This window comes from Mustela lutreola, chromosome 1 (assembly GCF_030435805.1).
Source record: "Mustela lutreola isolate mMusLut2 chromosome 1, mMusLut2.pri, whole genome shotgun sequence".
NCBI classification, from domain to species: domain Eukaryota; kingdom Metazoa; phylum Chordata; class Mammalia; order Carnivora; family Mustelidae; genus Mustela; species Mustela lutreola.
The window spans coordinates 27,716,707-27,742,970 of record NC_081290.1 but is presented as its reverse complement, the minus strand read 5'-3'; the positions used below and the strand labels follow the sequence as shown (position 1 = coordinate 27,742,970).

General features: G+C 42.5%; 1 protein-coding gene across 2 annotated transcripts in view; it reads right to left on the bottom strand.

The window, feature by feature from the left end:
• The window catches only part of TEC (tec protein tyrosine kinase), a 140,801-nt gene extending 120,243 nt beyond the window's left edge, over positions 1–20,558 (bottom strand). For both annotated transcript variants that reach the window (XM_059161928.1, XM_059161935.1), the window contains exon 1: positions 20,465–20,558. The gene's annotated coding sequence lies outside the window, so the exon portion shown is untranslated. The remainder of the gene's footprint in view (positions 1–20,464) is intronic.
• Positions 20,559–26,264: the final 5,706 nt, after the last annotated feature.

Genomic DNA, 26,264 nt, shown 5'->3' with positions numbered 1-26,264 from the left:
AGAAAAGACAGACGGACTCTGGCAGAGAAGTCTAGAAGCAGAGAAAATATTTCACCTAATTAGGTGAAAATATTTCACCTAATAGAAAATGAAGGTAAAAGTTTGGGCTCTGAAAACAGCCTAGTATGGAAGTGTGGCTCTGCTCCTTCCTGGCTCTGTGAACATGGGCTCGCTACTCACCTCTCTGAGCTTGTGTCCTCACCTGTTAACTGGGGTAACAACTGCCACTTTGTTAAGTTGACATAAAAATTAAATAAGAAAATATATCTAAAGTGCTTCTCATGGTACATGGATCATGGCAATTACTCAAAAATGGTGGCGGTAGTGGTGGTGATACCTAAGGCAGCTCTACCATTGTTAATTAACTTGGCATAATCCATAGCATCTCACTTAATATGTTCAGTCTATTGAATTTTTTTTTTTTTCAATTTTCAGGCATATCAAATCATCCCTTTTCACCAAGACTGGAATGAGCATAGAACCTAGAGCCAGTAGAGCTGGGGTCTGGCTCTGGTTCTGCCACTTACTAGCTGGGTGACTTCAGGCAAGTCACCAACTTCCCAGACCTGAAAGTTACTTGTCATCGGCTCTGTCCATGCCCAAGGCAGGAGGTGCAGGAAACAGTTTGCCAAGAGGTGAAGGAACTGATATAATACAGAGATGTGGAGACGGAGAGACAAGCAGGCAGCCTATCACTCCAGTCCCTTCCAGAGCCCAAACAGGAATACATAAACACCTTAACTCCAGATTCCCAAATTGTATTTCTCAGAACACTAAGACCTACTAGATTATACCAGACCCTAACTTCATAAAAGCAGGGACACTGGCTCCTTTTATTCTCTGCCATAGGACCAGGGGCAGTGCCCACAGTGTACCAGCATATGGTTAACAGATTTATGAAAAGGAGCTCAACATCACTCATCATCGGGGAAATACAAATCAAAACCCCAGTGAAATACCACCTCACACTTGTGAGAATGGCTAAAATCAGAAAGACAAGAAAGAACACGTGGTATTGAGAATGTGGAGAAAAGGGAACCCTCTCGCACTATTTGGGGGAATGTAAATTGGTGCAGCTATTGTGGGAAACAGTATGGAAGTCCCTCAAAAATTAAAATTAGAAATACCATACAATCCAGTAATTCCGCTACTAGGTATTTACCCAAAGAAAGCAAGAACACAAATTCAGAAAGATATATACACCCCTATGTTTGTTGCAGTATTATTTACAATAGATAAGGTATGGAAGCAACCTGGGGCACCTGAGTGGCTCAGGCAGTTAAGCAACTGATTCTTGATTTTGGCTCAGGTCATGATCGCAAGGGTAGTGAGACTGAGCCCCACATCAGGCTCCATGATAGGCATGGAGCATGCTTAAGATTAGTCTCTCTCTCCCTCTGCCTCTCCCCCCACCAAACAAAAATAAAAACAAAAACAAAAGAAAGCAACCTAAGTATCCACTGATAGATGAGTGGATAAAGATCACATATAATCTTTATCCATATATATAATATATGTTATAATATAATATATAGTATACATAATATACATAATACGCTATACATAATACATAATATACATAATATATAATTATATAATATAAAGATATATATATAAAATCTCGATGGAATATTATTCAGCCATAAAAAACAAATGAAATCTTGGCATTTGTGACAACATGGACCTAGAGGGTATTATGCTAAGTAAGATAAGTTAGACAGAGAAAGACAAATACCATGTGATTTTACTCTTACATTTTTTGTAAAATCAAAAAAAATAATAATAAATGAACAAACAAAAAAAGCAGAAACAGACCCATAAATACAGAGAACAAACCGGTACATGGTGGTTGCCAGGGGGGCAGGAGGTTGGGAGGATGGGCAAAATGGGTGAAGGGGAGGGGGAGGTTCAGGCTTCCAGGTATAGAATAAGTCAGTCATGGGAATGAAAGGCACAGCATCAGGAATATAGTCGTTGGTGTTGTTATATGGGGACAGATGGTCGTTACCCCTGTGGTGAGCATAGCATAACCTAGAGTTGTCAAATCATTACTTTGTGCACCTGAAATGAAAGTGACATTGTGTGTCAACTATAATTTAAAAAGAAAAATTAAAATGCATGTATTTAAACCCAATCAAAACAAAACATACTATCATAAGGGGTGCTTACCACAGGCTTGTTGAATGAACAAACACATATATTTGGGCCAAGCTATATTGCACAACGCCAAACTGGTTTCTTATGTGCGTTCCTCACAGCCTTTTCTACATGGACAGGCTCTGTGAATCATAGAGAATGCTGCCTTTCCCAGCCTTATGGGATCACAGATCTCACTCCACAGCCCTTAAACCTTAAACATCTCCCAGAGCTGTAGTATTCTATAAAACAGTTTGAGAAACATGCTATGCTTAGATAATTCCAGTCATTTTCGCCACCATAAAAGAGACAAGTTCTCTTGCTCTTTACATATAACATCATAAAAGGCCAACTAATTTGACTCACATCTGGTCTGAGCTGTTTCCTCCACCTTCAAATCTCACAGCACCATGCAGGGCCTCCACATTCCGCAGATGCCCTGCCCAGTTACTCTGCCCTGTTTCCTGTCTCCCTATAACCCATCTGCTCTGCAAATCTTTCCATTTTTTTCTTCCACTATCTCTTCTCTCTACATCCCTAGTCTTCTTATGAACTTTCTTAAACTGCTTTAACTACTCATCTTCCCTTTTTCTAAACAGCCCAATATCTCCATCTTATAACTTACAGTATCATTCCACCTCTGCAACTTTTCAAAGTACTTCTTCTCCCTTTTATAATAAAGACTGTTCTATCTCTTGCATTCTCTATATTGGACTCTTTTTAAAGCCACTTCTTAATCTTAAGTAAATATAATCACGTCAGACCCAATCTGGGTCCCCCCCCACACACACTTCCTACCATTTATTTCCCAGTGTTTGAGAAAGCAAACACACTGGGCCATTTCATACCTCCATGCTCTTGCTTGGGTTGTTCTGCCTAGAAGAGCATCTGCTGAAATGCCACTCATTTTTTAAGGTCCTGATCATAGGTCAACTCTTTCATGAAATCTCCCTATTTTCCACTCCTGCCATAATTAACTACTCCCTCAAACCAGCCTCATGGCAGAACTGTCAAGTCAGTTGTGCATGAGAATGAAGAGATGGCAGAGTCTGCAGAGAAGACCATGAACCAGGTGAGTGTTATCAGGGGGACCCACCAAGAGATTGGTGGCAAAAAGAAAGTCCGTGAGGGTACGTGCATGAAGGGCTTTATCTCTAAAAGGGAAAGCAGCAAAGGGAAGCCAGAAGGCTATAGCAGAGAGAGCTTCTCATCATGTGAGGAGGCTGGGGTGTGGGAGTGTTGATTCACAGTGGAACAATGGCCCTCGGAGGACCGTAGGAAAGATTAGGAAGGAAGCCAGCAGAAGAATGGAAGTTCAGAATCATAGGGGAGTTGAGAGCATTTAGGAGAGAGCTGATCAGAAAGGCTAGGAGCCAAGGAAACCAGGGATAAGAGGCAAAGGCTAGGCCTAAACTGGCGGAAGTCCCAGATAGTGTCAGAGGCCAGATGAGTTAAGCACTCAACAGTCTTTGATCAGCATTCAAAAGTAGGTTGATGAATAATTTTGTAATGTCTACGAAGAACACATTTCTCCAATGTTGCACTCATGGCATAATACTTATCCTTGTGTGTGGGCTCTGTAATGTGGGGGGAGAGGTGGGAGGGTAGGGGAAAGTAGTGAGAAGGGGCTGGGTGTGCTATCTCCTTTCCTTAGGACAGAGCTCAGAGACCTAAAAGGGAAAAAGCAAGATGAGTACCTTGAGTTTCCAGGGATCAAAGGCCTCCAGGCAAGGTACAGGCAACAGTAGGCACCAAGACCCAAGAATGAGGGGGCTCATCCAAAGGGTAGATAAAGAATGGCAATGAGGAATCTATTCACCTTCTGGAAAGTCTGTACCTTAGGCATGGCTCTTTCAATTGCAAATAACTTCCACTTAAGCAGACAACAACAACAACAACAACAAAAGGAATGTACTGGCTCACAAAACCAAGCAGGGCTGAGCTGCTTCAGGCACATCTGAATCCTGGGTGGTTTTTCTTTTTATTTTATTTTATTTCATTTTATTTTGAAAGAGAGAGGGCGCAAGGGGGGTGGGGTAGGGGAGGCGAAACTGAGGGAGCCCAATGCAGGGCTCGATCTCACCACCCTGAGATCATGACCTGAGCCAAAATCAAGAATCCCATGCTTAACTGGCTGAGCCAGCCAGGCACCCCCGAATCCTGAAGTTTAAATGCTGCTGTCTGTGCTCCCACCACTGTTCAGTGACATGTCTCCCTGCCGGCCAGCTTCATTCATTTTCTCTACTTCAAAAAGCTTCCCCCATAGAGCAGGCAAAGATGGCCACCAGGAGCTCCAGGTTAGATCACTCTAGCAGGAGAGAAAAAAAAAAAAAAAATCCCACAGGAAAAGAATGCCTCCCTTCCTAACTGGAGCAGAAATGGAGCCTAACTGAGCAAAGCTGGGTCATGTGCTAACCTCTGAACCAATCACCAGGTCAGATGGAGGCACTTCTCCCATAGGCCACAAGACACATGACCAACCCCAGGCTTCCGTGTCCACCCCACCCAAACCACAGGAACTGTGGACAGAGAAGTTCCCCAAAGGAAGTCCAGGCAAGAAAATCTGGAGTCCACTGCAGTGTAGTCACTTGTCCGTCGGTCCCCAGATAACAAAAGAGATGCACAGTCCCGCTACTTAAAGGGTAGAAGTGAGGTGGGGAGCAGAGGCAGAAAGAAATGTAGATAAAATTAAATGTCCTTAATTTTTTTCCCATTCTTTTTTATTGTGTTATGGAGCCCGTTGGCAAACACTTGAGGCAGACAGGAAGCAGAGCATTCCTCCAGAAAATTCCCGATCTTAGGGTTAATGTCTTGCTAGAGGCAAAAACAACCTTAACTGGCCAATAGCTAGGACTCCAGGATCCTGTGAGTCTTTTGCATATGATAGTCATTTTGCAAACTTCCCTTGGTCTTTACCCCCAACACCTCCATAGTATATAATCAATCGTTCCTCACAATCCCGGGGCAGCCCTTTCTGCCCAAAGGTCCTGTTCCCATGCTTTAATAAAAACCACTTTTTTGCACCAAAAACATCTCAAGAATTCTTTCTTGGCCGTAGGCTCTGAACCCCAACAGTTCCACATCATAGGGCTTTGAAGTCAGACAGAACTGGTTTTAAATTTCAGCTCTGACACTTACTAGCTGTGTGACCTCAAGTAAATTACTTAATTTCTCAGTGCCTCAGTTTCCTCCTTATAAAATGGGGATAAAAATAGCACCTACCTCCTAGAGATCTTTGGAAAGAGTGAATGGAAGAATGCACATAAATTGCTAGATAGACACAACGCTTGACACAAAGTGATCAATAAATGGTAGCTGTTATGAGTAATAATTAACAATAATGACAATTATTATTATTTAGAACAAGGGTACCACATGAAGGGTGAATTGTGACTCGGTGAAAGAGAGAACCTTGTCAGCACTTGGATAATCAGCTCTGGGTCAAGTTTCATTAAGGGCAACTGAGGACACAATGCAAGGGCCTAAGTGACACTAAGAACACTATTTAAATCAGTATTTAAATAAATAACACCATCACGAGCACCCACTGTGCTCATGAATAAGATACATACAGCTCTGAGGTAAACTACAAGGAAGACTGTAATTCTGTGTGACATTACTTGGGGGGCAGGGGAAGGGTTGACTAACGCTACTTCATTACTTTCAGGGCTGAGAAAACAAGAGAATAATGCCTGGGCCCAGCTGTTGGAATGCTAAGAAGATACCATGTGGGAAACAAAGGCAGAAGAGAAAAGATTATGCTTCCTTACTACCTACAGCCCATTGACAAATCCTTGAACAAGGCCAAGTGACATTCCTCTAGGAACCCAGCTGCCTCGATGTTAAGACTTCCTAAGGGCAAAAGGCAATCTTAGCCTAACCCCTAGGATCCTGTAAGTCTACTTTAACATAAAAAATTCCTTTGGAAACCTCATCTCTACCCCCCAAGATACATGTTGGCAATCATCGTCCAAGCACACGACCTACCGATATACATCTGAAAAGTCTCATGATAGGGTTTTTACTAAACACTAATAAATGACCTTTTCCTAATAATAGCTAGCCCCCTCAAGGTCCTGGAAACCTTGTTTCCAAAATACCAGAGAGGTTTACACTATCCCTAATCCCCTCTCAACTTTAAAGTATATAATGGGCCACTCCTCATGACCCCAGTGCAGCTCCTTCTGCCCACGGGTTCTGTTCCCATGCTTTAATAAAACTACCTTTCTGCACCAAAGACATCTCATCTCAAGAATTCTTTCTTGGCCATCGGCTTTGACCCCTAACATCATTCCTACATCAGAAACAGAAGAACTACAATCACCTCCCCAAAAATGCCTTTGCATGAGTTAGAAAAAAGTTCCTTTAAGAACTTTACTTCCAAAAAGAAAAATAATTACTTCCATTTTCAAATAACCTGTCACAGTAAATGAACAAATCTTCTATATCTCCAATGTGAATGACATCCCAGAATTTTACAGTGCATAACCTGTACAACTGTACATGTTGGCCCTGGACAGAGGCAAGGAAGCTGAGTTAGGGACTCACAGAGGTCAGGGTAGAGGGGTGGGGATGGAGTGTCTGGGAGTCCAGGGCCCTTTGGAGACAGAGAATAACTTCTGCTGTACCATCCAATATGGCAGCCACTTGCCACAGATCACTACTGAGCTCCTGAACTGTGGCTAGTTCCAATGAGGAACCACATTTTTAGTTTTACTTCATTCTAGTTCATTTCAATTTAAAATTTAAAACTGAAGCAGTATAAAATGTTTCTCTATGAGCTGCAACTTTATTGTTTGGTAGGACGACATCTTACAGCATCCACGCACTATGGAAGTCATTGCCTGGCCTTGCACTATCCTGGGTCCTATTACTCATCATCAAGCTCCTGAGCTGTTTCTGACATCTCATTAATAATCATTGTAGGATTACACGGTGAAATTATAATGTTTCTTCTATATTGAGCTACACAAAATATATACTATGAAAATAAATTTCACCTAGTGTGTTTTGCTTGTACCCTCTTGAGCCAGACTGTATTGTTCTCAACTCTGTCTCCACCACTAGGTCAAATTTCCCTGAATCTCTGAGCCTCTGGCTCTTCATCTGTAGAACGTTGGAAATAATCTTGCCTGCTTCATTGGATTATGGGGGGAGGGACGGGTATTAAATGAGCTAAACCATGTAACGAGCCCCACAGGGAGTCTGGCACATAAAATATGTGCTCAAAAACATTAACTATTGGGGGCTGGTAGTAAAATGTTTGGGAACAGAAGGTACAAACAAATGGTCTCCCTGTGTCACCGAGCTCCACTTGCCATGGCATCAGAGGGCGCAACTGTCCGTGTGTCTCCTACGTGTTTATCTCTCTGGACCAAAGGATTCAATGAGAGTATTTTACTCAATTGTCTCTGCCACCAACAGATATGTTTGCTTTTCTCTAAGTCCATTACATCTTTAGGGTACATTGATGAAACTATCTTAGATGCTGTAATCTGAAAATAGGTAAAATGACATTTCTGAATTATTTGTAGCAATACCTAAGATTTAACTAGCCTTTTTGTTCCAAGTCATACATTTAGTGAATCTCTTCAGTTAAGAGTTCACAATCATATCTGAATCTCTTTCTTGAGTAAAAACTAGAATGCTCAGTCGGCTAAGTGTCTGCCCTTGGCTCAGGTCATGATCTCAGAATCCCAGAATCAAGCTCCCTGGTTGAGATCCCTGCTCAAAAAACAAACAAACAAACAAAAACAAACAAAAAACAAAACAAAAAAACAAAAACAAAAACAAAAAACTAGAATGCCCATCTGCATATACAGTTAATAAATTCATTTTACCTAAATGCCTTCTTCACCACTGAATGGACTTGAGACCAGCAGTTGGGTTTTTAGTGTCCCAATATGTTCATGTTGACTGTGACTTGGGACCTTACACTGTGTATTCCCTCTTCTACATTGTTCATTTTTTTTAAAATAATAATAATTAGACTAGTTTACTAACATTTGCGTTCGAGGAAATGTCTATCTTTGCCTAGCCTTTGTTTTGTTTGTTCCCACCCCTCACTGCTGATTCAGAAAAACATTTTTTTCCAAACTCCCACTGACTCATTTTATTTAACAACCTTTGTGCGGAGTCTTTTCAAAGTTACTTTGAAAATCACAGTTTGGGGCACCTGGGTGGCTCAGTAGGTTAAGCGTCTGCCTTTGGCTCAGATCATGATCCCAGAGTACTGGGATCGAACCCTGCATCAGGCTCCTTGCTCAGCAGAGAATCTGCTTCTCCCTTTCCCTCTGCCTGCCGCTCCCCTTGCTTATTCCCTCTCAGTCTCTGTCAAATAAATAAATAAAATACGGAAAAACAAAAATCATGGTTTATATCTAGCTTCCATAATTATTTAATGCTCTTTAAGAACTCCAGTGAATGTGTCAAACATGATCACCCCTGACAAAAGAGTAGCCTATGCCTATCCCCCCCAAAAAGGCTGTATTTGCTTAAAAAGTGTAAAATCCACTTTTCCATCACATACACACTCACGGCAGAATTTATTTTAGGTTCCATTTGTTCCACAAAGTTCAAGAAAAGTGTCATGGAGAGCACGTTCAACTTACCCTCTTGTTCTCAGCAAGCTATTATCCTCTGAGGCTCACTTTTCTCATCTGTAAAATGGGCATAATATAGATGCCCTCTGCTAAACAGAGCAAGTCATCTCATTATTCATGAATGTGTATAAAACACTCTGAAAAGCTCAAAGTCCTTTACAAGCATTAGGCCATGAATCTTTCTGAAGTGGACTGTTAATTATGTGTCATTATGCTTTGCTTAATAGGTGGAAAACCTGAGGCATGGGAACATAACACCAGTTAATAGCCGACTTAAAAATCTAGCCCAAGCTTTAAACATTAGACAGGAAGATGTCAAGGAAAAATCTGAATAGGAATCCACTCTACTCTGGTTCTTTATCAAGAAAGATATTAACGCAAAATTCCCTCACATTGCTGGTTGTCCTGCCCGCCCGCCCCCCCCACACTTCCTGTTACAGTCCAAGAATGGGGAAATGGGTGGGTGGGTTGGAGCTCCCTGTGGGCTTATAATGCCTTCCCCTGCTTACACAAAGGTTCATGAACTCTAGGCCAGGTACCATGGTCAAATGTTGTTTCACAGATACCATAACGACTTCTCCACCTTTTGTTATTGATCCCTGGAAACTTTTCCTACCACATCCAACCAAACAAAACGAAGCTATAGACATCACCGACTGGAACACAGCCTCTGCAAATGGACCTGTTGGGTTACTCTGGCTTTATTATCTGATCTACAATTTGGTGCATAACATGGCCTGACTAGCTCCCCCTAAACTTTGTGTCTTCACACAAAGTAAATACAGTTGATCTGAAAGGTCAAAAAAGAGAATGATGGAAACTTTATATAGTTTTGTTTTGTTTTTTTGTTTTTGGTGTTTTTTTCTTTGGACAGATAGAGATCACAAGTAGGCAGAGAGGCAGGCAGAGAGAGCAGGAGAAGCAGGGTCCCCGCTGAGCAGAGAGCCTGATGCAGGGCTCGATCCCAGGACCCTGAGATCATGACCTGAGCTGAAGGCAGAGGCTTTACCCACTGAGCCACCCAGGAGTACCTTTAGATAGCTTTATATAGCTAGTGAGCTTTTTAAAATTATTTTGTGCCCTTCTGAGGATGACTAATAGAAGTTAGAAATCCTGAACCCCAAAGTGGTATTTTGAGGAAAAACTCCCCAAGAAAATAATCCCCCAAAGGGAAAAAAGTATAACAACATTACTTACTTAAAAAAAGAAAAGAACCCCAATTGTGTAAAAATTAACGAATGGTCCAAAATACCATTGTGTGTGTGTGTGTGTGATTGATTGATTGATTGATTTTCTTTGGTACCAAATGGTGGTTTTATTAAAGCCTGGAAAAAGGATCCATGGGCAGAAAGAGCTGCTTCACTGGGTTTATGAGAGGTGGCTGACTATATACTATGGGGTTGGGGGAGGTAAGGAAAAGGGAGGTTTCTTTTTTTTTTTTTTTTAATCCTTTCTCTCTCTCTCTCTCTTTTTTTTTTTTTTAGATTTTATTTATTTATTTGAGAGAAAGAGAATGAGCAGTGGGGAGGGGCAGAGGGAGAGACAGACAGACAGAGAAGCAGATTCCTTACTGAATAGGAAGCCTGATGAGGGGTTTGATCCCAAGACCAGGAGATCAGGATCTGAGACAAAATCAAGAGCCAGAAGCTTAACCGACTGAGCCACCTAAGCACCCTGAAAAGGGAGGTTTCAAAAGGATTTTCATATGCTAAAGAAGACTCACAGTGTACCAAGGACTTGTCATTGTCAAATTAAGGTTGTTTTTCCTTCTAGCGAGGCATTAACAGTAAGACAGTTGGGAGCTTCATGGAAGAATATCAAGTATATCATATATTGACAAGATAATCACTTCTCTATTAAAAATGAGAATTATTGCTACAAGAAAATACCTATATGAAATAATGCTACCAAAGAACTTTATGCCTGAACTAATTATAATCTCAAAAAGTAACTGCATATATACATATAAATATATCTTATACATATAAAATGCATATATGTATAGTGCACATATATTGCATATATATAAAGATTATAGAACTTGGAGTTACACAAACAGTTGCCTGCAGTGCTCAAGTTAATTATTTTCTAGAAATTTGCTGAAGATTCTGAACAAGCCAAATGATGATAGAGATGACTGAAAGGGATTCACCAAGATTTTCTCTGGAATGCTTTTGGGGTTGTTTTAAATTTCTTTGTAGGCTTGGGGTGCCTGGGTGGCTCAGTGGGTTAAAGCCTCTGCCTTCGGCTCAGGTCATGGTCCCAGGGTCCTGGGATCGAGCCCCGCATCGGGCTCTCTGCTCAGCGGGGAGCCTGCTTCCCCTCCTCTCTCTCTCTGCCTGCCTCTCTACCTACTTGTGATCTCTGTCTGTCACATAAATAAATAAAAATCTTTAAAAAAATAAAATAAATTTCTTTGTAGGCTTCAGCACTGTTTACATTTTTTTAAATAATTAGTATATGTAAAATAACATTTTCTTTTTATAAGGATGGCAGGGAGAGTCCACAGATCACTCTGAATGTTGAGGAACCTTTGTGGCATCCGAGGATTTATCCTTACTCTAGGCAAGATGGAAGGATATGTCACCGGCTCTGAGAGCCCAAAACCCTCTTTCAGCTACGACTCCAGAACCTATGACCTAGAATTTTTTTAAAGCAGTGCTTCTATAACTGGTTTCAATGGGTGATCAGTAAGTTGACAATCCTTTAAAAAATTAAGAAGCGTTCACACCTCAACTTATATATCTCATTCACTCATAACTCAGTTGAATTGTATTTCTGCTTAACCACCTGGCTAAGGGATCAGACATTTTTATCAATCAAGGCAGGAAAATAAAAAAGAAAGCCAACTGCCTTCTATGAAACAAAAACAACCCCAATGGTAACAACCAACTTCGTTGCACACTTAAATTAGATCCGCAGAAAAATAAACCTTGAAATCACTCCTCTGTAGGGGGAAAAAAAAAAAAGCCATGACGGTGGAGACCCTGGGTGGCTCAGTCAGTGAAGGGTCTGACTCTTTTTTTAAGAATTTATTTATTGGAGCGCCTGGGTGGTTCAGTGGGTTAAGCCACTGCCTTCGGCTCAGGTCATGATCTCAGGGTCTTGGGATCGAGCCCCACATCAGGCTCTCTGCTCTGCGGGGAGCCTGCTTCCTCCTCTCTGACTGCCTCTCTGCCTACTTGTGATCTCTGTCTGTCAAATAAATAAATAAAATTTAGGGCGCCTGGGTGGCTCAGTGGGTTAAGCCGCTGCCTTCGGCTCAGGTCATGATCTCAGAGTTCTGGGATCGAGTCCCGCATCGGGCTCTCTGCTCAGCAGAGAGCCTGCTTCCCTCTCTCTCTCTGGCTGCCTCTCCATCTACTTGTGATTTCTCTCTGTCAAATTAATAAATAAAAAAATCTTTAAAAAAAAAAATAAATAAATAAATAAATAAATAAATAAATAAAATTTAAAAAAAAAAAAAAGAATTTATTTATTTATTTGAGAAGGGGGAGTGTGTGCATGCGTGCACGAGAGAGAGAGAGAAAGAGAGAGAGAGGTAGGAGAGAATGGAGGGAGTGAGAGAAAGAGAGAGCACAGCATAAGCATGAGCAGGGTCAAGGGCAGAGGGAGAAGCAGACTCCCTGCTGAGCTGGGAGCCCAATCTGGACTCACTCCCAGGATTCTGGGATCATAACCTGACCCGAAGGCAGACGATTACCGGATGAGCCACCCAAGCACCTTGAGTGTCCAACTCTTGATTTTAGCTCAGGTCCTGATCTCTGTAAGTTGAGGGGGCTTCGAGCCCCATGTTGGGCTCCCACTCAAAGGAGAATCTGCTTCTTCCCCTTCACACTCTCTCTGCAACCCCCACCGACTGATGTACTCTCTCCCTCTCTCTCTCGAAGATAAATTTAAAAATCTCAAAAAAAAAAAAAAAAAAAGCCACAGTTTCATTTTTGGGGCAGTCATGTGGAGATTACACAGGTTGTGGCTGAAACATAATACTGGGAGATACATGAGGACATGAGAGTTTCTAAGGAAATAGTAACAGAACGACATTATTGGAACTCTATTCAGGATAGAGAAAAATTAAAATCTTTTCCTATGAAATCAGGATAGAACTTCACAAATATTGCAGATAAATGGAATAGGATATTTGACAGAGAGTTCTACATTATAAGTATCTTACACAGTAAAAGACAACTGAAAATCTGTCACTTTGATACTCTGTAAGCTAATAATTTCAAAAGCTTTTAACTCTAAAAAACGAATGACATGTAGTTACAAAAGGAAATATATGTACACTGCTAAAATTCAAAGAGATCTTTCTCCTTTATAAATGTAAAACTCACCCATCTAGACAACCTAATCAGCACATACTTCCCTCCCTCCTCCAAAAACCACTCTTCTTAGCCATAAGAACCAAGACAATCACAACACTATGCTAAGAGAAAATACACAGGCCGGGGAGAAAACAGCAGTAGTAGTACTAGTAGTAATCTGTGTTGTCCTTTTAAGAATGTTGTCAATGCCTGACTGGTTTGGTCGATGAAACATGTGACTCAGGATTGTGAGTTCAAGCCCCGAGTTGGGTGTAGAGATTACTTAAGAAATAAAATCTCTAAAAAAAAAAAAAAAGAATGTTATCAGCACTTGGGAAAACATACATGATCCACATTTCAGTCTATACAGCAAAAGTAAAGTGAAAGTCTAATTTAGAATTTAATGAATTTAGGCTATTGGGTCCAACTTGGATAACTATGACCAAATATCTTTTTTTTTCCCCCTAACTGCTAAGTGTCCACAGTTCTCTGGAAAATTCATTCAGTGCATTCTTCAGGTATTTTTTAGGCATTGCACTCTTCCCTAGGAGAGTCTGCGATCCAGCTATGAAGACAAAAAGAACTTAGGTGAAGCACTTAGTACATAAGAGACAAACATACTGCATGGAAAGAGAGGTTGCAATGGCTTCAAAAGTTCTATTTCGAAAAGGAAATAATGGGGATGCCTGGGTGGCTCAGTTGGTTAAGAGTCTGCCTTCCACTCAGGTCATGATTCCGGGGTCCTGGGATTGAGTCCCTCATTGGGCTCCCTGCTCTGTAGGGACCCTGCTTCTCCCTTTGTCCACAGCCTCTCTTGCTTGCTCTCTCTCTCTCTCTGACAAATAATAAATAAAATCCTTTAAAAAAAGAAAAGAGAAGGATGGCCCTGGATGCACTGAGGGAAGAATGAGTCCTGCAGGTCTTCCAACTGGCTACGTTTTTGTTCACAATGGGGGGCTCCAGCTAGGTGTGTTCTAACCACCTTCTCCTTTGCTGTCACCCCCAGAGAGCAAGTCACTGCTGCACCCACTCCGATGCAGTGATGCTGGTGTTTTCCGTACTCCCGATGCATAGGCATCACCGCATCACCGCAGGAGTACACACCTTTGCTTTTTCTGCACAGATAAGGTGGTTTGGGAAAAATGCCTTCCCTCCCTCAGGGGAAGCCGACTCTCCCCATTCCTCTACATGTAAGCATAAAGTCCCGCTGACATTGTCAGTCTACTGGCAAAGAAAGCTGCAAAATCACACTGAATTAAAGAAGCCTAAGGAATGACTCAGTTGGTAAAACAGGGTTGGGAAAGTTCTGATCATCCACGAGGTCCCAGATAGATCAGTCATTTCTTCTGCATGGCCCAGCCAGAAACAGGAACTTGGTGCACATTCCAAGAAAGACATGAGCTTTGAAACAGGAAGTGAGGATGCTTCTGCTGGTAAAGCAATTGTATGATAAACCGGCCTCCAGAAGGAAATAGTGGTAACTTCCATTAGAGGCCACACAGCCACCAATAACACCAGGCCTGCCTTTCAGATTACAGTATTGGGCTTACCGGGAGTTTCACTGAAAGGTAAGACAGTCAGAGGCGGAGGTGCTGGAACGGGTCCTCCTCGACACAGTGAGCTAGAGAACAGGAACAAGGGCTCGATGACCAGTAAGCTCCGTCCCACCCACGCTAGGTCTAGAGGTTTTGCCTCCCACGACAAGGGTAAATGGTTGGTGGTGGATGCTTAAAGTGGTAGAAGAAGAATTCTGAGGTCCAAACTGGGTTCCGCGAGAGAATATGCCTGGATTGGACAAAGAAAGTTTACTGCTAGTCAAGGCAGGAAGACAGCAGCGCAGCACCATAGCTGAAGCTCACTGGTCTCTCGTGGACGTTGGTTAAGGCACCAATGGCAGATTGAGCAAAACCTCCCTCCGGAAAGCCCTGTAAAATGATAACATGAGACCTCACGTGGTGAGGTGAGGGGAAGCCAAGAAACAACACGATTCATACCATGGTTTCTCCAAAATGCTACATAATTAAAGGCAGTTAGACTGCCTGTGGGGAGAGGGGAGAGCAGAAATAGAGAGGACTGAAAGCTGCTTTAAAAAGCAGTTGGATGTCCCATATCCCTTTGGCCATTCTGGGCAAGGAGGTAGCTTTCTCCCCATCCTTGCAAAAGCACCTGGAGTTTCTCCCCCACTTCCTCTCCAAGAGAGGGTCTCCAGAACGGGGTACATCAGACACAGCTCAGGCGTTCTACTAGAAACACCATGAGGGGGTTATAGGGACATGTGGATGCTCAGACTTCCAACCTTCTTCTCCACCTAGCTCCCAGACCACCGGCAGCCAGGCTCTCCGCCACCATCCAGAGAAAGTGGAAGAGCCTTTTCTGAGGACTCTCAGCGGCCCAAGAAGTAATGATATTAGAGTTCCTCCAGATAAAAGCCCCAGCCAGATCACCAGACAGGGAAGTTTCCAGTCAACAAGGCCACACACATCTTCAGCTTTTAAACCCCCACTCAAACGTGAGCAGACCACAGAGGGTATTAGAAATAGGAGGCAAACCTCTAAGATGAAAGGTCGAGACCTAAACGAATAAATAGACAAAAGCAACTTGGGGAAACTGAGTCTGTAAATGGAAAGATAAAACCGTCAAAAAAAGTTTATCCTCAGAGAAAAGACAGATAAGCACTGAAACCATAAAACAGAAGAAGAAATGGATATTGAAGGGGCCAAGAGGAGACCACCTCAAAATGTGTCACTTTGGCCCATTGATTATTTTTTTTTTAAGATTTTATTTGTTTATTTCACAGACAGAGATCACAAGTAGACAGAGAGGCAGACAGAGAGAGAGAGAGGGAAGCAGGCTCCCTGCTGAGCAGAGAGCCCAATGCGGGACTCGATCCAAGGACCCTGAGATCAGGACCCGAGCCGAAGGCAGCGGCTTAACCCACTGAGCCACCTAGGCGCCCCCCATTGATTATTTTAAATAAAAGTTGCCCAAGAGACAGCCGATGCAAGAAGAACACTCAGACTCTCCTCTGTCCCCTGAAAGCAGAAAATAAATCTCCTATGTGAAAGGTGCCCTCCCATACCAGAAGGTAAAAAGACATCCTTACGGCCAGAGATGGGAAATTTAGATCCGAGAAGGTTGTATAAACAAGCCTTGTTACTTTTTACTCATTTACTATCAGCACCCAAATCCTGTTTCGATTTCTTTACTAATTAAAGTTCCCAAAATTTTCTTTGTCCTGTCAATTCTTCACAGACTTAACTGTTTCTTTATCTAAAAAATATAAAAACTGCCTGCTTTCGTCATTTCTTTAGGTCTCAGGTTCATAATTGGACCTCAGTGCCTGTGAAACAAAACTTTTTTCCCCCGTTAATCTGTCTCATTGAAATTTAATTCTTAGTCCAGCTGGGTCTTGAGGGTAAAGGAAAAATTTTCCTTTCCTTCATTATACCACACACATGCACATACACACACACTCAGGGGGAAACAAGAGCTTCTAATTTAAAATAATTAGAAATGGGATTATACTTATTAAAAACTCAGTGGAAGGACTCGATGATAAAATTGAGAAATCTCCCCAAAAGCAGAACCAAGAAAAAGAGAGATAGATATTAGGGGAGAAAATATAAGAAAATTAGAGGCCTATTCCAAAATATCTAATACATGAACAATATGAGTTTCTGGGGAAAAAAAAAAACATCACAGGGTACTTGGGTGACTCAGTCAGTTAAGCAGCTGCCTTCAGCTCAGGTCATGACCCAGGGTCCTGGGACTGAGTCCCACACCACATCCAGCTCCCTGCTCAGCAAGGAGTCTGCTGTTCCCTGTGCCTCTGCCCCCTACTCTGCCCCGTCCCCCTGTGTGTGCTCTTTCTCTCTCCCTCTCTCTCTCTCGCAAATAAATAAATAAGAGCTTCAAAAGAAAAAAGAAAGAAAGAAAGATCACAGAAAATGGAGGGGAGAAAATTATTATTAATTAGTCAATTGAATAAAATTTCCCAAACTGAAAGATCTGTTTCGGGATTCAAAGAGCCCAGCACATTGGATGAAAGCAGATCCATACCAAGGTACAGCATCATGAAATTTCAGGATTATGGAGATGAAGAGAAAATTCTATAACTTCCATAAAAAACTCAGCAGGCTTGTAAACTATACACAAATTAAAGGTAAAATCTGAGGAATCAGAACAGTTCTGAATTTCTCAACAGCAACACCGTAGCTTAGAAGGCAATGAAACAATGCCTTCAAAATTCCCATCCTAAAATTCTAAACAGTCAATTGTCAGTGGAAAAGAGCTATTTCCAGGCATTCATCATCTCAAAAAAAATAAATAAATAAAATAAAAAAGCATATCCTATGCAACTTTTTCCAAAAAGCTCCATGAAGATGTGCTCTACCAAAACAAGGGAGTTCACCAAGATAGAGCAGCAAGACATGTGCTTAACAAGAGATCCAACAGGAGAGAAATGATGGGGATCCCCAGGATGATGACAAAGGTCTTCAGGGTGACAACTGGTCCCCATGTATAGAGGGCAACTGGTCCAGATGAGGGCAAGGAGGAGACTCAGGAACAACTTCCTCAGGAAAATGAAATTGACAACACGTGATACATTTGAGGCAAGTTTTGGAAATCTGGCCAAGAGTTTTGGGTCAAATTAATGATGCAGACATACAAAACTAAATAAATGAACAAACAACGATTAACTCCAAAGAAAACAAGAACTTGTGCTTGGCTTAGCTATGAACATTGATCTAACCAAAATTACTGTTTAACTACTACTGCAAGGATGGGAAAATAAGGAAGCTGTGGTTGAGATGGGGGTGAGAAAAATAAAGGGAGCCACATCATCATCTTCCACAGTGAGAAGTCAATAGATAATGCTTCAAACTGCAGAACTCAAATAGTAGCAAGCAGCAAATACCAAAATAACCAGCTCAAAGAATTACAAGGGATTGTTTCTGGAGAGTGAAAAAATGTAATTTAAATTAAAAGGTTAAAATTTAAAAACAAACAAACAAAAAAACCACATGTTGATTTCTATGTCCAGGCATTTTTACATTTATTTGCTTTCGCTTTGTCTCCCTAATAACAACTCAGCAAAATTCCATCCTTGTTTTTCCCAAGCAAAAAAAGTGCAATTTTCTACATCTAGCCCTCAGTAGCTACGGCCATCTGAGCTCTGAGCAGCCAAACGTGGTGAGGAAGGTAATAGTTATAATTAAACCCAAGCAAGGACTGGTTGAGCTAGGGCAGAAACAAAAAGGCAAGTCCAGGTTGAGACAACTACTAAGCCCCTCTCTTATAGGCTTCTTTTCAACGAAGTTATCCCCATGCCATAACCACATGGTACAGGATAATTTTACAGTTGCCAACAACCATGAGCTAATTTCACTCCTTTCTAAAGGAATCAAATGTCTCCCTTTATAACACTAATCCATCCAAGGCAGCTGGCCCCTAAAACTACTGATCTAAGTACAACTTCCTTCTCTTTACCTCTCTAGACTGAATAACACGAGAGAATAAGGGCTTTGAAGCAAGTGGCACTGTCCTCAACAGATATTTACTAAGCATCCATGGGAGACCCAGCACTAGGCAGATGTGGACCTATCCTCTCTGTCCTGAACAATAAGTTGATTCTCCCTAAGGGTGGGAATCCAGGCAGGGGTGGAGTCAGGGTAGAAGCCACAAAACTGGAAGAGCTGGGGCAGGGAGAAGAAGGACCAACTAGACCAACCTGGAGGAACCAGTAAGCAGAGGTGTAATTGGAGGCCCCAAGGCTCAGGCTTCTACCACTCCAGATATGCAGAGGAAGGCAGGGAGATGGACAATTCCTCCCCAAGCATAAAAGTAGCCAGACACTGCCCATGACCCTTCCAACCACCTGTCAAGGCTGAACTTGACAGAGCAAAGGTTACCCTTCTCAGGGCTTTATCACGGTTCGATAAAATATTGTCCCTGCCCTTAAGTAGTAGCTGCTGAGAAAACATGATGACTCTCTTAGTACAGAATAAGTAAAACAGGTTGAAAGTACATTAGCATTCTATATTTTTTTCTGTTTGGGAAGATGTGAACATTTTAGTTCAAGGACCTATGTGGAGCAAAGGTTTTGCCAACTAGAGCACAGCACTGATTTGCAAGTGTCTACAACACTTACCCTATACAGTTCCAGAAATCAAAACATATACACCCTTGTGGGAAGAATCAAACTCATTAACATAAATAAACACATTGCAGTAAGCATCATGAATTGGCAAGAGTAGTAATAATTGATCAGATTAATTACAGTACAGGGAAAGTATATAGGTCTTTCCAAAACACTGAATAAACGTAACTGAACTAAAAAGTATGTCCAAAACAAAATAAGAAAAGGACAACACGCTCTCTTTTCTCCGTCTAAATCATGATATTCCATATTACGTATGATTCTTGCTCACTGAGCTACCAGTGTCAAACCGACCTGTTAAATACTAAACTTAATTGGGAAAACCACTGGTGTGTCGAGGTTGTTTCTTCCTCCTCAGCTCTTTAGGCGAGAATCATCTCAAAGAGAGCAAATTCTCAGAATTTCCTAAAAGGAAAATGGGCACTCACTGGAAAAATACAGGGTATATGCTCAAAACACTTAACTATTTTGGATAACCTTCAAACCCACTTAGCCACCAGCCCATCCTGTTGTTTTCAAACCTTCTGATCAAATATTCCAGTTTCCAAAGAATGGCATTAGATGAGACTGTTTCCAAACCTGGGACACAGAAACGTACTATTCTTCTTGGGGGGAGGGGTGGGAGAGCAGATCAAGAGCAAATTTAGGATCCAAGGAGAAGTGCACACTCCAGATCAAGGTCCTAGTTTTTCCAATACATGTTTTCACCGAACAGCTGTTTACAAGACTCAAACAATTTCCCAGATTAAAAAAAAAAAAAAAAAAAAAAAAAAAGGAGTGAAGTTGGTGGGGTGAGGCACTCGGACACGTACAACCGTGGAATGTCTCTGCGGACTGTGCCAGCTTTCAAGCGAGACTGCGCTGCCACCCAGTCAGAGAGGAGGAACCAACCTGGCCGCCCCGCTGGGAAGTGAACCCAACGCTGAACCTGGCGCGGGGCGGCCTCGGCCCTGGGACCCAAAGAGAAAGGAGGTGGGTGCTCCTCGGGAGAGGCCAGCGCCTGAACTCCAGGGGCGGAGACGCGGCGGCCCAGGAAGCCGCAGCTACGCGGGAGCGCGCACCTGTCCCTTCTTCCTGGACCGGAGTGGACCGGCTCCCTCACCTGCCGTGGCAGGAAGAATAGAAAATCTTCCTCATCCCAGGAGGGTCGGTCTCTGGGCTTGGGAGAGCCGCCTCGCGCCTCGCGCCAGTTCCTGACCGTCTCCCGCCCGGAGTCCCGCAGTGCCGGGGCTGCCCCGGCCGACCCGCCGCATCCTTACCTGGCTGGAGCGCGCGGGCTGCGCGGAGCCGCAGACGGTGTGAAGTCCCGCGGGCAGCGCGGGGTTGGGAGCCCGGAGCCCGCAGGCCCCGCCCACGACCGCCCTGCCCCGCCCCGCCTCGGCCCGCCCCGCCCCTCTCGGCCCGCCCCCGCTCGCTTCGGCCCGCAGCACCGGTTCCCACGAGCCCTGCGGAGGTTTTGAGACTGGAGGCGGGAGTGGGTTGCCGGCGCGTCCCGGCAGCCGCGACCCCGCTGGGGCGCAGGTAAGTCGCAGGAGCGTCCCTCGGGTTCCCGAACGCGGAGCTGGGACTCCCTCGGCCCAGGCTTCCTACCCCCGGACAACAGCCCCGCGAGGTCTGGGACGGCCCCGGCCCGGGAGAACCCCGAGCAGTGTCACCTGGGGGTGACTGGGGACTCTGTCGCAAGTAGGGTAGGGCTGCACCTCCCCTTCCGCTAAGCGGTGGCGGGTCAGGCGGATGACACGGTGCAGTGGAGCGAAACGAGAGTTTTATGACAAGAATAAGTCTTTTTCTGTCAAACCGGAGGCATCGGCGCGTGTCTGGTACACTTAAAGGGTCACGTGCCCTCACTATTAATGTATTAACACTTGATTCACTCACTGAAGAGTAGGAAACAGCACTCGTAGGAGACTCACGGCGTGCCAGGCACTGTTTTAGTATTTAACAGATATTAACATTTCCATAGAGTGTACGTTATTTCAGAATCACCCAATTTACATGCGGTGAAAGGGAGGCACCGGGAAGTTAAATAACCAACCTGAGGTCACCCGCCGTAGTCAGCTGAAAAGCTGGGATTTAAATCCAGGCACTCCTCCCCGGGAGGGTCAGCCGTCTAGACCACTGCCATCCTGACTCACCGAAATCTGACCGTCCACCGTGTGCGGTGAACTATGACAGTTCTGGGGAAAAGAAGACAAGAGCTCTGGCTTCCAAGAGCTTTTATTCTAGTCTGGGGAGAAAGGCAGGAAGCAAGTACAAAATGAAACCACACTGCACATATGACAAGTGTCTTGACTATAATAAAGCAGTGTGGTGACATTGAGTGTGGTGGGGACAGTGAGGCTGCTTTGCACCTAGTGGTCTTGGAGACTTCTCTGAGAAGGGGACAGTGAAGCATGATCGCTCAATGAGGGGACAACCTGGAGATGAAGCTAAGGGAATGACAAGTGCATTAGTAGTTATTATGGCTCCTGCTTGTTTGGGACTTTAAAACATGCGTTATCTCTCCTTTGACCATGCAGTAACCCTGAGACGTCTGACAACATTCCATTTTACAAGGTGAGGGGCAGGGATCCTAAGGGTTGGGAAGTTTAATGAGTCACCTAAGTCATTGGGTAGGGAAAGGGAGAGGTGGGAAGATGCTACAGATTTGAAGCAAGGCCTTCGGATGCCAAATCTTCTCTCACTCTGGTGGGAGCCTTGAGGATAACGACCTGTACTCAGAATGGATCTAGTCAAGTTCTGTTTTGTGATCTACTCTCTCTTCCCAGCCCCCATCTCTCCTTCTCCTCATCCCGTTCAGAAACTACTGTTGACTGATTGACATAATTTCTCAAGGGCAGTGTTTTTTAGAGGGAGCAGAGGTGAAATTATATGGGGGAAAAATGTGCAGGTGTAGAGAGTGAGTTACAATGGTAATGAAGTTGGTTTTCTCCCAAGAAAAATGCTCATATACATATATGTATAAGTGAGAGGACTTAACACTTCCATCAAATCAACTGATCCCAACAAGGTGGGAGAGCCACTGTCTTAAAGGGTTAACTGATATTGTGGTGATTAAAATAACTGATTTCCAATTCCCTTTGCCTGTGCTCCCTGGGTACTCTGGTGGCTCCTATTTCTGGCTTAATGGAAATGAAACGAGGTTCTCAAAGTTGACAAAGTCTGACTGAAAGGGCAGCAAACCCAGATCCTCGTATTACCCGTTCATAAAGTTTAAAAGAAAGGAAAATGTCTATATTATCCCTCTTAGTTCTCAAGAAAACCAGAGAGAACAGATCTGTAAACAAAATACCTAGATAACAGAATTCCTTATCAATGGAAGTTAAAATAGTTTCCATAATGTTAAACTGTTTCCTAAAGAATACATTCATTACGTTATCAATGTAGGTAGGTGGTTGCTGTGGGTATATTATTCCCCAAGCAAGTAGTAGAGTGCTGGCAATTGTTTTTAGCAGAGTGTTGATAAGAAGAGAGACAGAGATAAAGACAACAGGAGAGACTTTTTTTCTAGTACTTCAGCTACACGGATGAGAAGGTGTAAAACTGAACTCAGGATGTGGTGGGCTAAAAAAACCATTTAATCTTTATTATTTCATATGTGAAAAGTTCAGTAGCTTTAATAGCACACAGAATACAGTTTAGGTCAACTCAGTTTTTACAGTAGGCCCTCATCAAAAGAAGGAATGTGGTCATGCTGGACTTAAAAGATTTCTCCTTTTGCCTTCAAGGAGAAGATTCCAACAATATCATTACTGTCTTATTTATTTCAAAATAATATTGAGGCACAGGGAAAAGGGCATTTATGTACACTTCTCGGAGACAGGGACTCCCTTCTTACAAGATATCCCCATGGCTTCTGTAAAATTTGTATGTTTAGATGAGCAGTATCAGGTTGACATAATTTTAGTTCCATGAGAGAAGAAAATGCCTCTTTAACTTGCACCTACATTCTACATTGTGCATTAAAAGACACATGGAATTAGCGTGGGAGGTTTATAAATAAAATGATGTTTGTATTTAGAACTCATCACTTTTTTTTTTTAATCTCTGGCTTTCTTTTATAACTCTCTTCCTACTCGAAAAAGACGTAACCCATCCTGCCTAAATAATACATGTTTGTTGAATGAATGAATGATGATGGCAGTGATGAAAACAGTATAGACCTTATCAGTCTTTTATCAACAGTCTGTTCCTAAGAGAAAATGACTTCACTGTGCTGGTATGATAGATCTGCTTCTCTTTCCAACATATACTGAAAGCAGTTGCTTCTTTGAAACTACACAGAAGGAAAGAAAGAGGCTTTTTTAAAGTATGCACCACACCCAACATGGGGCTTGAACTCACAACCCTGAGGTCAAAAGTTGTACACTCTACCCACTGAACCAGCCAGGCGCCCCCTGTAGGAATGAGTTTTAAATGTTGGACACAAAATCAAGAATTATACTCCAGGAACAATTGCTAAATAAAGCATCAAATACAAAGTATGCTTATGAGATCTTCACTAATAATAATACAATAACAAGGAAATATTTATTTTTTTACAAGGAAATATTTAAACAAAACTCACAATAGTATGGAATGTCAAGCTGTCACTAAAAATAATATATAAATTATATATATAAATATATAATTGTATATATAAATTTATAAAATAAGAATGTGGAAAAAAACGTGAACATTAAATGAAAAAAGTAGAACACAATGCTTTATGTATCCTGTGATTGCACCTGAACAAAAATCGTGTGGGAAGAAAATTGTTGGGTTGAAAAAAAGAATAATGATTAATAGTTATTGAGGGGGTTGCTATGTGCCAAACTTTGTTTTCAGTTTAATTCATCTAATTTTCACGGCAGCTCTGTGATGAAGGTACGGTTGTTATTTTTGTTTTACTAATGAGGAAACTGAAACCCAGGAGATCTGAGTAATTTACCCAAAGTCACACTGTTAGTGAGAGGCAAAGCTAGGATGTAAATAAATATAAAGCAGTGTGACTCTAGAGTTGGCACATTTACTCACACAAATCTGGCAGAGAAATTAATGTTTGAATCATCGATCATGGGTTTTGTTGTTTTTTTTAAAGATTTACCTATTTAGGGGCACCTGGGTGGCTCAGTTGGTTAAGCAACCGCCTTTGGCTCAGGTCATGGTCCCGGAGTCCCCGGATCGAGTCCCGCATCAGGCTCCCAGGTCCATAGGGAGTCTGCTTCTCCCTCTGACCTTCTCGCCTCTCATGCTCTCTCTCACTGTCTCTCAAATAAATAAATAAAATTTTTTTTTTTTAAAAAAAGATTTACCTATTTATTTTAGAGAGCGTGCCCACCTGCCCTCTTCCTCTGCCCCCTGAGGTGAGGGAGGGGCAGAGGAAAAGAGAGAGAGAGAGAGAATCTCAATCAGACTCCTTGCTGAGCATAGAGCCTGACATAGGACTTGCTCTCAGGACCCTGATATCATGACCTGCATCCAAATCAGGTCAGACATTTAACCAACTAAGCCATCCAGGTGCCACATGGTTTGTTGTTGTTGTGTTTAATATTTTCTTGTATAATGTTTTTATGTTGATTTAATAGTAAGCAAAAACTTTTTAAATTGCAGAGTCAGAAAAGAAGGCACAGAGGTAAAACCAGTTAACACTCAGAAGAGAGAGATACAAAGGTAAAGATGAGAAATCTACTGAGTGAAACCCTCTGGGTTTGGCCAGTTTATGTTTTGGATTAGGATATAAATAGCTTTTCAGATGGGTGCAATGTATCAACAACTTGATAGTTTATGGGAATTGAGATAAAATGAGCAATGTCACAATAAATGTTATATTCATTATTATTACTATGAATAAAAAGTATATTCTGGCCTAATGTTGTATTTGTACTTGCTGTTCCTTTTGCGTAGGATGTTCTACACCCAAGACTTTTTGAAGCTGCCTTTTCAGCAGGGACAGACATGAAAATGTGACCCCCACTGTATTAGCAGAAAACTAAGAAAACACTGGTGAACAATCCTGAAAAAAATCCCCATTATGGTGGAGCTTACCTGCTAGTGAAAAGGTCAGTCATTTAAAATGTGATTTAGGAGGCGCCTGGGTGGCTCAGTGGGTTAAAGCCTCTGCCTTCAGCTTGGATCATGATCCCAGGGTCCTGGGATCGAGCCCCACATCGGGCTCTCTGCTCAGCAGGGAGCCTGATTTCTCCTCTCTCTCTCTCTGCCTGCCTCTCTGCCTACTTGTGATTTCTGTCTGTCAAATAAATAAATAAACTCTTTAAATAAATAAATAAATAAATAAATAAAATAAAATGTGATTCAGTTGCAAGTTAACAACATACTCCAAAGATGTCCGCATCTTCAATCGCAAGAACCCGAAAATATGTTAACTTACATGATGAAAAGGCTTCGTAGATGTGAGTAAGTGAAAGGTCTTGAGATGGGGTGATTATCGTGGACCATCCAGGTGAGCTCAGTGTAATCACAAGGGTCCTACAAGAGGGAGGAAGGAGCTTCAGAGTCAGAGAAGGAGAGGTGATAAGAGAAGCAGAGGTCAGAGGGTAAGAAAGGGATTTGAAGATGCTACCCTGCTTGCTTTGAAGATGAAGGGACTGCAAGCCAAAGAGTGCAGGCAGCTTCTAGAACCTGGCAAAGGCAAGGAAACAAATTCTGCCTTGGAGCCTCCAGAGGCAACCCGTCCTGCTGACAACTGGATGTTAGCCCAGTGAAACTGATTTTGGACTTTCAACCTGCAAAACTGTAGAAGAACAGATCTGTGTTGTTGTAGGCTAGTAAGTTTGTGGTAATATGTTCCAACAGCAATCGGAAACTAATAGAGCCTGAAAGAAGAGTTTGCTTTTCTCTTATCTATGAGAAGTCTGTGTCAGACTGGTATGTTGTCCATCGTGTTGTAACCCCAGCTCCTTTTGCCTTTTCATGTGGGTGAGAGAACCTGGACAGAAACATGATTATCTCCAGAGACTCTTGATTTGGACATCAGGCCCCGTAGTCACCCATATCAGTGTTTCTCAAACTGGTGTAAAGGATAAAGCCCTTTAAGGGGGAAAAAAAAAGAGATTGATT